This window comes from Tursiops truncatus, chromosome 14 (assembly GCF_011762595.2).
Source record: "Tursiops truncatus isolate mTurTru1 chromosome 14, mTurTru1.mat.Y, whole genome shotgun sequence".
In the NCBI taxonomy this organism is placed as follows: Eukaryota; Metazoa; Chordata; class Mammalia; order Artiodactyla; family Delphinidae; genus Tursiops; species Tursiops truncatus.
Window position 1 is genome coordinate 76,559,454 of NC_047047.1, and position 10,543 is coordinate 76,569,996.

The following is a 10,543-nucleotide window of genomic DNA, read 5'->3' on the forward strand; positions in this document are numbered from 1 at the left end:
ATTCAAACTAGTCAATTCTATGTCTGCTCACCCTGCCTTACCCTGCCTTTCCTTCAGAAACCACAGTAAAGGCTCTGGCCCGTGTTTCTCCCCTTGCTCTTCCTGCATCCCGACTGACCCCGCTGCTTCCCTCTGTGGTCCAGCATGGCACGCCATGCCTCCTGTTTCTAGGGAACTTGGAATAAAAACATCTTCCTTCAGGACAGTCATTTCTGTGTCCATGTGTCTTACCATACCTGATTAAAACCAAAGCCAGGGTTTATTTTATAATAGTTTGTCAGGACAGAAAATAAATATCAAGGGCTTCCCTGGTGGCACAGTGGTTGAGAGTCTGCCTGCCGATGCAGGGGGCACGGGTTCGTGCCGCGGTCCGGGAAGATCCCACATGCCACGGAGCGGCTGGGCCCGTGAGCCATGGCCGCTGAGCCTGCGCGTCCGGAGCCTGTGCTCCTCAACGGGAGAGGCCACAACAGTGAGAGGCCCGCGTACTGCAAATATATATATATATATATATATATATATATATATATAAAGATGTTTAAGCTACATGGGACTGTGAGGCATGGCCTGTAATTGCTCCACTCTGCCACAGAGCAGTACCATTTGTCACTCAAGAGCGCTAAGACTCTCTCCCCCTTCCCTTGATCAAAATTGTTTTAGAAGTCAGCATTTCCATCTTGATGGACTGTACTAGGAATGTGGAAACTTTTGTCCTCTGAGAGATAATCTGGAGACCTTAGTCTAGAACATACAGGTGATCTGGAAAACCCTGAACCCATACCCCAAGGGCACAACCAATATTAACCCAGGGAGCAGCTGCTTTTAACTTGGTCTCCCTGCAAGGTGAGGGGGTCATAGTGAGGGTTAGCTTTTCTTTCTCTGGGTGAGTGGTGAGAAGAGGAGGTGACTGAGACACAGAGAAGTCCAAAAGAGTGTTTCCGGTTGCTGTGTTCCTTATCAGCCTTCCAAAGTAAGATCTAAATGCTCCAGAAGGCACTCTCTTTTCTTCTCTTTCAGAACAACCAAACTTAGGTGTTGGTCCCCTGAGACCTGTAGTTCTTTGGCCTCTCTTTTCCCAGGTTCCCCATCTATATGATGAGATTGATAAATATGTTGATCTCTTGGTTCATCTCCAGCTGGAAAAGCCCATGAAGTTCAGCTAAAGCCCTTCAAGACAGGCTAAGTAGGCCTTGAGTGTATCAGAGTATTAACTAGAATGAGAGTCCCAGTTGGGCCAAGTTCTAATTTTATTGCAGATGCCAGTTCCCTTAATGGTGCATGATTGCTGTGCATGTGGGCATACACACACACACACAAACACACATATACATATGAGAAAGGAACAGCCTGATTTACTTATTGATTCTGGTTTCTCTGCATTAGTACTTCAGAGTTCAGACAACTCTTCCTGGGTTGTAGACCATTCAGATGGCTCCCCAGACCCTGATTAGACCCTCTAATTACTAGTAAGGCATGCCCCTCATCCTAAGTAATGCAGGAAGCACATGAATATCCCATAGGGAACAAAGACCTTGGGTCCAGGATATTCTAACCCACACAGGTACAAAATGCATTTCAGAAGGAGATGCTAAGTGAAGAAAAACTTCTATTCCTTCAATTTATGGATTTGTTCTTGGAACATTTGCTTTTAAATATCTAGAACCAAACAAAATCACCATTAATTTTCACTTCAAAGGCCTTTTCTATGAGCTGTAATGGGACTTCAGAAAGCATCGATGGTCGTGGGTTTGCTTTTATTCCTTTTAATGCTGTGCATCTGATGTGCTAAATGCACTAAGTACCTAAAAAGCTATAAATTGAATTGAGAACAATTTCATTATCTTGTTCAGGGACTGCGCTATCCATTAGTTCATTCACCCATTGCAAAATAAGCAATAAACATATTTTACAAATGGGATAAGTATATTGTTTTAAATAACGTTTATTAATTCATACTCCTGACATTCAGGCAACGTAATCAGCCCCATCATATTCCCATGCTTTTCCCAACATAAGGAAGAAAAAAGAAAGAATTCATACATGCAGTTTTGTGAATCATACTTCAATAAACTGGCAAAAAGGAAAAAGAAAAAAAAGAAAGAATTCAAATTTTCACAGCTGTGAGTAAGACAATAAGTCAAACTAACTTCCTATGAATATTTGTATTGGATATATGACTCAGAAACAAAGATTTGAATACCTGTGGAAAAACTGAAAAGATACGGTTATGTGTTTCCAGGGGATCTGGCCTCATAAAGCCCAGAGCCATACAAACTGTCCTACCTATGGACTGAGGCTACAGCAATATTCTAACAGTGGACAGGAAGCAGGATGACTTAACCAAGGAAGAGACAGAGGCAGAGTTGCCACAGAGAAATTAAAGCTCTCAGGCTCCAGAGGATGCTATCATGAGGCCCTAAGAAACACTTTTTAGAACATGTGAAAAGTCCTGAGTTGGGCAACTTGTAAGAATTGAGTTGGTTTTGGTTAGTCCCACAGGTCTCTGCATGACTGCCTTCACAAATCAGTCCACGGCAGGAGCCCAACAAAAGGAGCCCTAATGATAAACCCCATGAAGAAACTGCCCTGTGATGTAATCTGAGGTTGCAGCAAACAAGGGAATGTATTAAAGAGGAGGCTTTACTCCAGACTGTTTAAAATGTCCTCAGAGACAAATTGAGGGAAAGAAAATACAAACCAAGAACAGGATGGAATGAAACATAATGGGCAAATTTCAAAAGGAAAATATAGATTCTTGAAAAGAACAATAAAGGGATGAAAATCAGAGGGGGAAGGAAACTCAATGAATTGGCTTAATAATCGATTAACCAAAGCCAAGAGAGAAAATCCTCCAGAATGCAGAAGAGAGATGGAAAATAGGTAATAGAATCTAAGGAAATGGAAGCTAAAATATGAAATTCCAACATGCACAGGACAGGTGTTCAAAGGATTGCTCCATGTTTACTATCTTGAACAAGCTGTAACCAATTTTTGTTTCAAGGTCGTAACAGCCTCATAAAATGTGTTGTCAGTTTTACTTCTTTTTCTATTCCCTGGGATATTTTCTATAAATTAGGGGTTATTTGTTCCTTGTTCCTTGACAGTTGGTAAATTGTCTATCTTTAGCTAAATGGGCATGGAAGATATAGGGAATTGTAGGTGGTTGGGCATTTCAACTATAAATTAAAGTTATTTGATGGTAATTTTTTTTTTTTTTTTTTTTTTTTTTTGCGGTACGCGGGCCTCTCACTGTTGTGGCCTCTCCCGTTGCGGAGCACAGGCTCCGGACGCGCAGGCTCAGCGGCCATGGCTCACGGGCCCAGCCGCTCCGCGGCATGTGGGATCTTCCCGGACCGGGGCACAAACCCGTGTCCCCTGCATCGGCAGGCAGACTCTCAACCACTGAGCCACCAGGGAAGCCCAGATGGTAATTTTATAGGGTTTTCATTTCTTCTTTTCTTGGTTTTTTTTTTGAGATATAATTAACACATAACATGATATTAGTTGCAATACACAACGATTCGACATTTGTATATACAGATGCCCCTCAGGATCCTTGGAGGATTGGTTCCAGTACCCCCTGCAGATACCCAAATCCACAGATGTTCAATCCATTATGTAAAATGGCATAGTATTTGCAAATGAGCTATAAACATATCCTTCCTTATACTTTGTCATCTCTAGGTTACTTATAATACCTAATACAATGTAAATGCTATGTAAATAGCTGCAAATACAATGTAAATGTCAAGTAAATAGTTACTGACATGCAGCAAATTCAAGTTTTGCTTGTTGAAACTTTCGAGAATTTTTTTTTAATATTTCGACACACAGTTGGTTGAATGTGTGAATACAGAGGGCCAACTGTATTGTGAAATGATCACTACTGTGAGTCTAGTTGACATCCATCATGGTACATAGTCACAAAAATTTTTTTCTTACGGTGAAAACTTTCAAGATCTCTTAGCAACTTTCAAATATACAACACAGTATTATTAACTATAGTCATCATGCAGTCCATTTTGACTCCATGACATTTATTTTATAACTGTAAGTTTATACCTTTTAATTCCCTTTATTTCTTCTTGAGTCAATTTTTATATTTATATTTTGCTTTAAAATTATTTATTTTGGTTACTAGCATAAAATTAATATATTTTAATGTGCATTTGATAAAACTGCATACTCATTAATGATATTTTTGCAATGTGAGTAATCAGCCTTTGTCTTATAAAGGCATTCAACTAAAATACACTAGCAAGCAACCCATTTAATACAGAAATATAGAACAATTTCCCTAGAGGGTGGGAATGAGACACGGATGCCTACAATTGCCAATTTACTTAACATTGTTGGAGTTCCTGGCCAATACTTTTAAGCAAGAAAAAGAAATAAACAATAAAAGGTTTGAAAAAGTAAAATAAAACTTTTCTAATTTGCAGCTTATGAGAATGTGTAGATAAAGAACAGTCAAAAGAATCTACATACAAACTAATAGAATCAGTAAATTATTAAATTATTTTAGCTAGTTAGGTCTCTGGATAGCTCAATAAACAAAACTTTTATTTTCATATACCAACAACAAAAATTTGCAAATGAATTCCATTATAAGAACATGAAAAAATATTAAATACTCAAGGATTTAAGAGGATCTTCCTTATCTGTAGGGGATATGTCCCCAGTGGATGCCTGAAATAGACGATAATACTGGACTCTCTCGATGATGTTTTTTCTGTATATACATACCTATGATAAAGTTTAACTTATAAATTAGTCAGAGTAAGAGATTAAGAATAGCTAATAATAAAATAAAACAATTATAACAGTATACTGTAATAAAAGTATGTAAATGTGCTCTCTCTCAAAATATTTTATTGTACAAATTTAATGCCTTTTCCATCTTAACTAAGCACTTACCACACACTGTGGCCTTAATTTTGCAGGTTGAGGTGTGACAGCAAAACGAGCATGAATTTCTTTCTCCTTCTTCACAATTTCAAGGATATAAGATTTGTTCTTACCAGATCTCAGGAACTTCAGCATACAACTGTTTCCTTTTTTTATTAAGCAAAGCTTTCACCTTTGCACTTAAAGGAAGAATTTTACAGCTTCTCTCTGGCATATGTGAATCGGCAGCCTCACTACTCTTGCACTTTGCGGCCATTAAGTAAACTAAGGGTTCCTTGAACACAAGCACTGTGATACTGTGACAGTCGATTTGACAACTAAGACGACTACTAAGTGAATAACAGTTGGGACAGAGCAGGAGGGCATGAGATTTCATGACGTTACTCAGAAAGGCACACACTTTAAAACTTACGAATTGTTTATTTCTGAAATTTTTCATTTAATATTTTCAGACTGTGGTTCACCATAGGTAAAGGAAACCATGGAAAGCAAAACCAGGGTAAAGGGGGACTACTGTGTCTAACAAGCGATATATAAACACTCCATACAGAAATTTGCAAAACATTATTGAGATAACTGAAAGAAGACATTAATAAAGGGATATAGTATATCGTGAACTGGAAGACCCAATATTATAAAGATGTCAGTTATCCCCAGTTTGATATTAAGATTCATTGCAAACAAAATCATAATACCAGCAGATTTTTTTGGTTTCCTTTCTTCGTATTATTTTTTTGAGAAAACCGATGAACTGATACTAAAATTAAAATGGAAATGCAAAGGACCAAAAATAGCCATAATGATCATGAAGAATAAAACACAATTGGAGAATTGCACCACCAGATATCAAGACTTATTAGAAAGTTGCAGTAATTAAGAGTGTATGGAATTGGCTTAGGGACAGACAAAGAAGTTAGTGGAGCATAACAGAGGGTTCAGGAACAGATTCAAATATATATGGAAAATTTATGATCAAGTGGCTCTGCAAAGTCATGGGAAAAGGACAGCCTTTTCAATTATTTTTTTCTAGTTCAAGTTGACTTTCATATTGGAAATCATGAATCTTGACCCTTATTTTGTATCATATACATCATACACAAACATCAGATTGTTTATCTAAATGTGAAAGGTAAAACAATGCAGTTTTTAAATGATAACATATACCAAATGATACATATACTTAGGAATGTCATTCAGCAAAAAGAAAAGGTCAGAAGAAAAGCAACAGAGAGTTAAGAAGTTGTTAGAAGTATACTAGTAAGTCTAAATTTTATTGATGGTAAATAGTAAAACATAAAGATAAAATTGGACACTATTAACACATTTTTAAGTAATTCATGATTTAAAAAATTAAAATGGAAATTACTTAATATTTATAAATGAACAGAACATTCTACACCTTAAAATTGGGAGATGTAGTTAAGGAGGTACTTAGAAATATGAAGCCAGATGTATTAATTAGAAAACAAGAAAAATTGAAAACAAATGAGAAAGGGCAAAATAACAATATCAAAAAAACAAAGTAAAAAGAACTTTAAATAATGAACAAATAAAATACTAATAGAAAACAAGTACATAAAATATTGGGAATAGTTATTCTTTTCAAAGGTTTTCTTTTCAAAAGCCTAATAAAATATGAAAAGTGCATCAAGCAAAAAATAAAATTGAAAAAAAAAAATAATAAAAAAATAAAATAAAATTGAAGGCTAAAGATAATATTACAAATAATGGAGGCATATTGTAGATATTGCAGAGATTCTTAATTATAGGAGAGCAGGAATAACTATCTACCAATAAATTTGAATGCATATAAAATGAAAAAAATTTTTAGAAAAATATAAGTGATAAAAAGAGACTCAGTAAGGATATTGTCAAGATCACTGTGCATTTTTAAAAATACTATTGATTTTGGCTTTCTGTTATTGTATTTGCGAATTTTACACCTATAACTTAAAAGTGAAAGAGGTCTATGGTTTCCTATCTTGGTATTATCTCTGTCAGGTTTTCTTTTTAAAAAAATCAGGATTATAACAGCTACATAAATTATTAAAAGACTTTCAGCATTCATCTCAATAGGTTTTGAGTGTTTATTTTAATCTTCCTAAATAACCTGACATCCATTCAGGCTGGAGAAGCATTGCCATCTACAGAGTGACCTCTTCCCATTCCCTCTACACAAACCTTCTCCAGCCCAGCCCCCGGTAACTTCAAAATCCCACAAGTTAAATGGGTATGTCTTTTCAACCATTTTATTCCCCTTGCCGATTGGAATTGAATAAAACTGAATATTATTATCATATATTTTATTAATTACATCTTACAATATATTTCATGCTCTATACACTTTGCTTTTTTCTAAGAGAAGAAACAGGAAGATGCTGATTAAATAAAGTTCCAGGCCTGGGGCTCTTTGTAGACAAATCTGATTACCAGGTTGTGTGGATATTGATTTCCATTAAGTCCCAGGCATTTTCCTTTTCTTTTTAAACTCTTCTTATTTTAAAAACTTTCAGACATTTACAGAGGTAGACACAATAGTATATCTAATGGTTACAAATCCATTATCCAGCTTCAACATTAATCAGGTCGTAGCCAATCTTGTTTCATCTACATACACTCTCTCCTATTCTTCTCCCCATAATATTTTGTATGTAAATTTTAATTATTTATTTTTAAACATTTTTCCAGCTTTATTGATATGTGATTGAAATATAATGTTATTAAAGTACACAATATGATGATTTGAGATACGTATGTATTGTGAAAGGGGTATCACAATAAGGTTAGTTAACACATTCATCACCTCACATAATTCTGATTTTCTTGCGTGTGGTGAGACCTTTTAAGATCTACCGTCTTAGCGACTTTCAAGTATATAACACTGTATTGTTAACTGTAGTCACTTTGCTGTGCATTATCACCACAAGTTATTCATCGTATAACTGGCAGTTTGTATCCTTTGACCAGGACCTCCCCAATTCCCTCACCCCCCAGCCCCTGAGGGCCACTATTCAACTCTCTGTTTCTGTGAATACAGCCTTTTCAAATTCCACATACAAATGAGATTATGCAGTATTTGTCTTTCATTGCCTGACATTTAACTTAGCATAATTCCTTCCAAGTCCATCTATATTGTTACAAATGGCAGGATTTCCTTCTTTTTATGGTTGAAAATTATTACATTGAATATAAGTATACACCACATTTTCTTTATTAATTCATCCATCCATGGACACTTCGGTTGTTTCCATGTCTTCGCTATTGTGAGTAAGGTGAATAATGCTGCCGTGAATATGAGAGTGCAGATATCTATTTGAAATAGTGATTTCATTTCCTTTGGATATATACTCAGAAGTGGGATTTCTGGATCCTAAAAATCATATGGAACCACAAAAGACCCCAAATAGCCAAAGCAATCCTGAGAAAGAGAAACAAAGATGGAGGCATCACACTTTCCAATGTCAAACCATATTACAAAGCTATAGTAATAAAAGCAGTATGTTATTGGCATTAAAAACAGACACATGGACAAATGGAACAGCACTGAGAACCCAGAAATAAACAAATGCATTGACAGTCAACTAATATCTTACAAGGGAAACAGAAATGCTCAGTGAGGAAAGGATAAATGGTGTTGGCAAAACTGGATATCCACATGCAAAGAGTAAAGGTGTACCCCTATCTCACACTACTCACAAAAATAAACTAGAAATTGATTAAAAACTTAAATGTAAGACCTGAAACTGTAAAAGTCCTAGAAGAAAACATGGGGAAAAACCTCCTTGACATTAGTCTTGGCAATAATTCTCTTGGATATGACACCAGAAGCTCAATCAACAAAAGCAAAAATAAACAAGTGGACTACCTTAAACTAAAAACGTCTGCACAGCAAAAGAAACTATCAACAAAATTCAAAGGCAACCTCTGGAGGAGGAAAAAATACTTGCAAACTATCTATCTGATAAAGGGTTAATATTCAAAATATGTAAGAAATTCTTACAACTCAATAGCAAAAACACAACACAATTCGAAAATGAGCAAAGGACCTGAATAGACATTTTTCCAAAGAAGACATAAAAAAGGCAAACCGGTAAGTGAAAAGATGCTCAACCTCACTAATCATCAGGGAAGTGCAAATAAGGGCCGCAGTGACTTATCACCTCACACGTGTTTGAATGGCTACTATCAAAAAGACGAGAGATAAATGTTGGTGAGGATGTGGGGAAAAGGGAGGTGTGGTGGGAATGTAAATGGTTGCAGCCACTATGGAAAACAGTATGGAAGTTCCTCAAAAAATTAAAAAAGAACTGCCAGGCATTTTCAAAATGTGTTTGTCAGGTGAAAGCCCATGCAAAGCCTGAGTCAGAAGGAAACTGTGGATGCAGAGCCCCACCCTTAGTAAGGCTTTTGCTTTCTGCAACACCCAGATGTCTCCATGAGAAGGTGATAGTGACAGGTGGCCATCAGGATTCCCCAAATAGTCTTCCAGAAGGAAAGACCCAGTGTGAGCGTTTTCCACACTGGATCCAGCATCTATCAGTAACAGAAAGGCGAGTTTTGTCCCTTTGCTAAAATGACCACAGTGGCCTCTGTTTATAGAAAACAGTGATGCCTCACGTTGGTCTAGTGGACACACTGACATAACAAAGGACACCCGAGAAAGCAATGACTTAAGAAAATAAAATCAAAACAAGTTTTCTCTGGCAGACACTATTTGTGCTCCACCCAGATCCCCTCAGGTCCTTGAACTGTTTGGGGGTATCTATTTCTCCCTCTTTCTTTGCTTTATAAGGTCTCACCTGAGACTCTCCTTGAGCTTCTGGAGCTGCTTTGCCTGATATCACACAAGTCATAGAACCTGGGGGTTTACATTCTCCCTCATCCCTTTCCACGCCTCAGCTCCCTGAGGCCTGGAGCCAAGTGACTGGCATGAGAGTATGAGATACCACAAAACTCAAGGGAGATCAACTTGGAGGCATAATTTACACCCCAGATCCCCCCTGTGGAATCAGGCTGAGGCTGGAGCTTGGCTTGTAATTTCCTCTTGCTTGGGTTCTTCCTCCTTCCTCTTTCCTGTTCTGCTTCTGTCATCCCCTTACTGGTTTTTCCTGGTAATATATTCTACATAAATCATTTGCATAAAATTTCCTCTCACAGTCTGTTTCTGGGCTAGGAAAATTCCCCAAAGAAGCTTACAATTGTATAAAGATGGATATGAATATAATAGTGTTAACTCATATCCAGTCCACTGATAGTAATGGGCATCTATTAAGTGAAAGCCCTGTGCTCTGCATTACAGAGATGCGGTGCTGACTCAACATCCCCTCAAGGAACTTTTAGGGTAGTGAAGAGCACAGGACAGGAACACAGATCATTACACCATAAAACACCAAGTAGGATTCCAGGGTCTTGATGGCCTAGATATGCCACATCCTTCCACAACCCCATTTCCCTTTCCAATTTCCCATTGATGTGAATCGGCTGGGGAATAAGATAAAAACTATATAACAGCAATGGAAACTAGTGGAGGTTCATACCACAGGCTTGAAGCTACAGATGAGAGTGGAGGAGAGCAACCATTTGCCACAAGAAAGGTCAGGTCCTCCTAGACAGTATGTAAATGGAGTCAATTCCA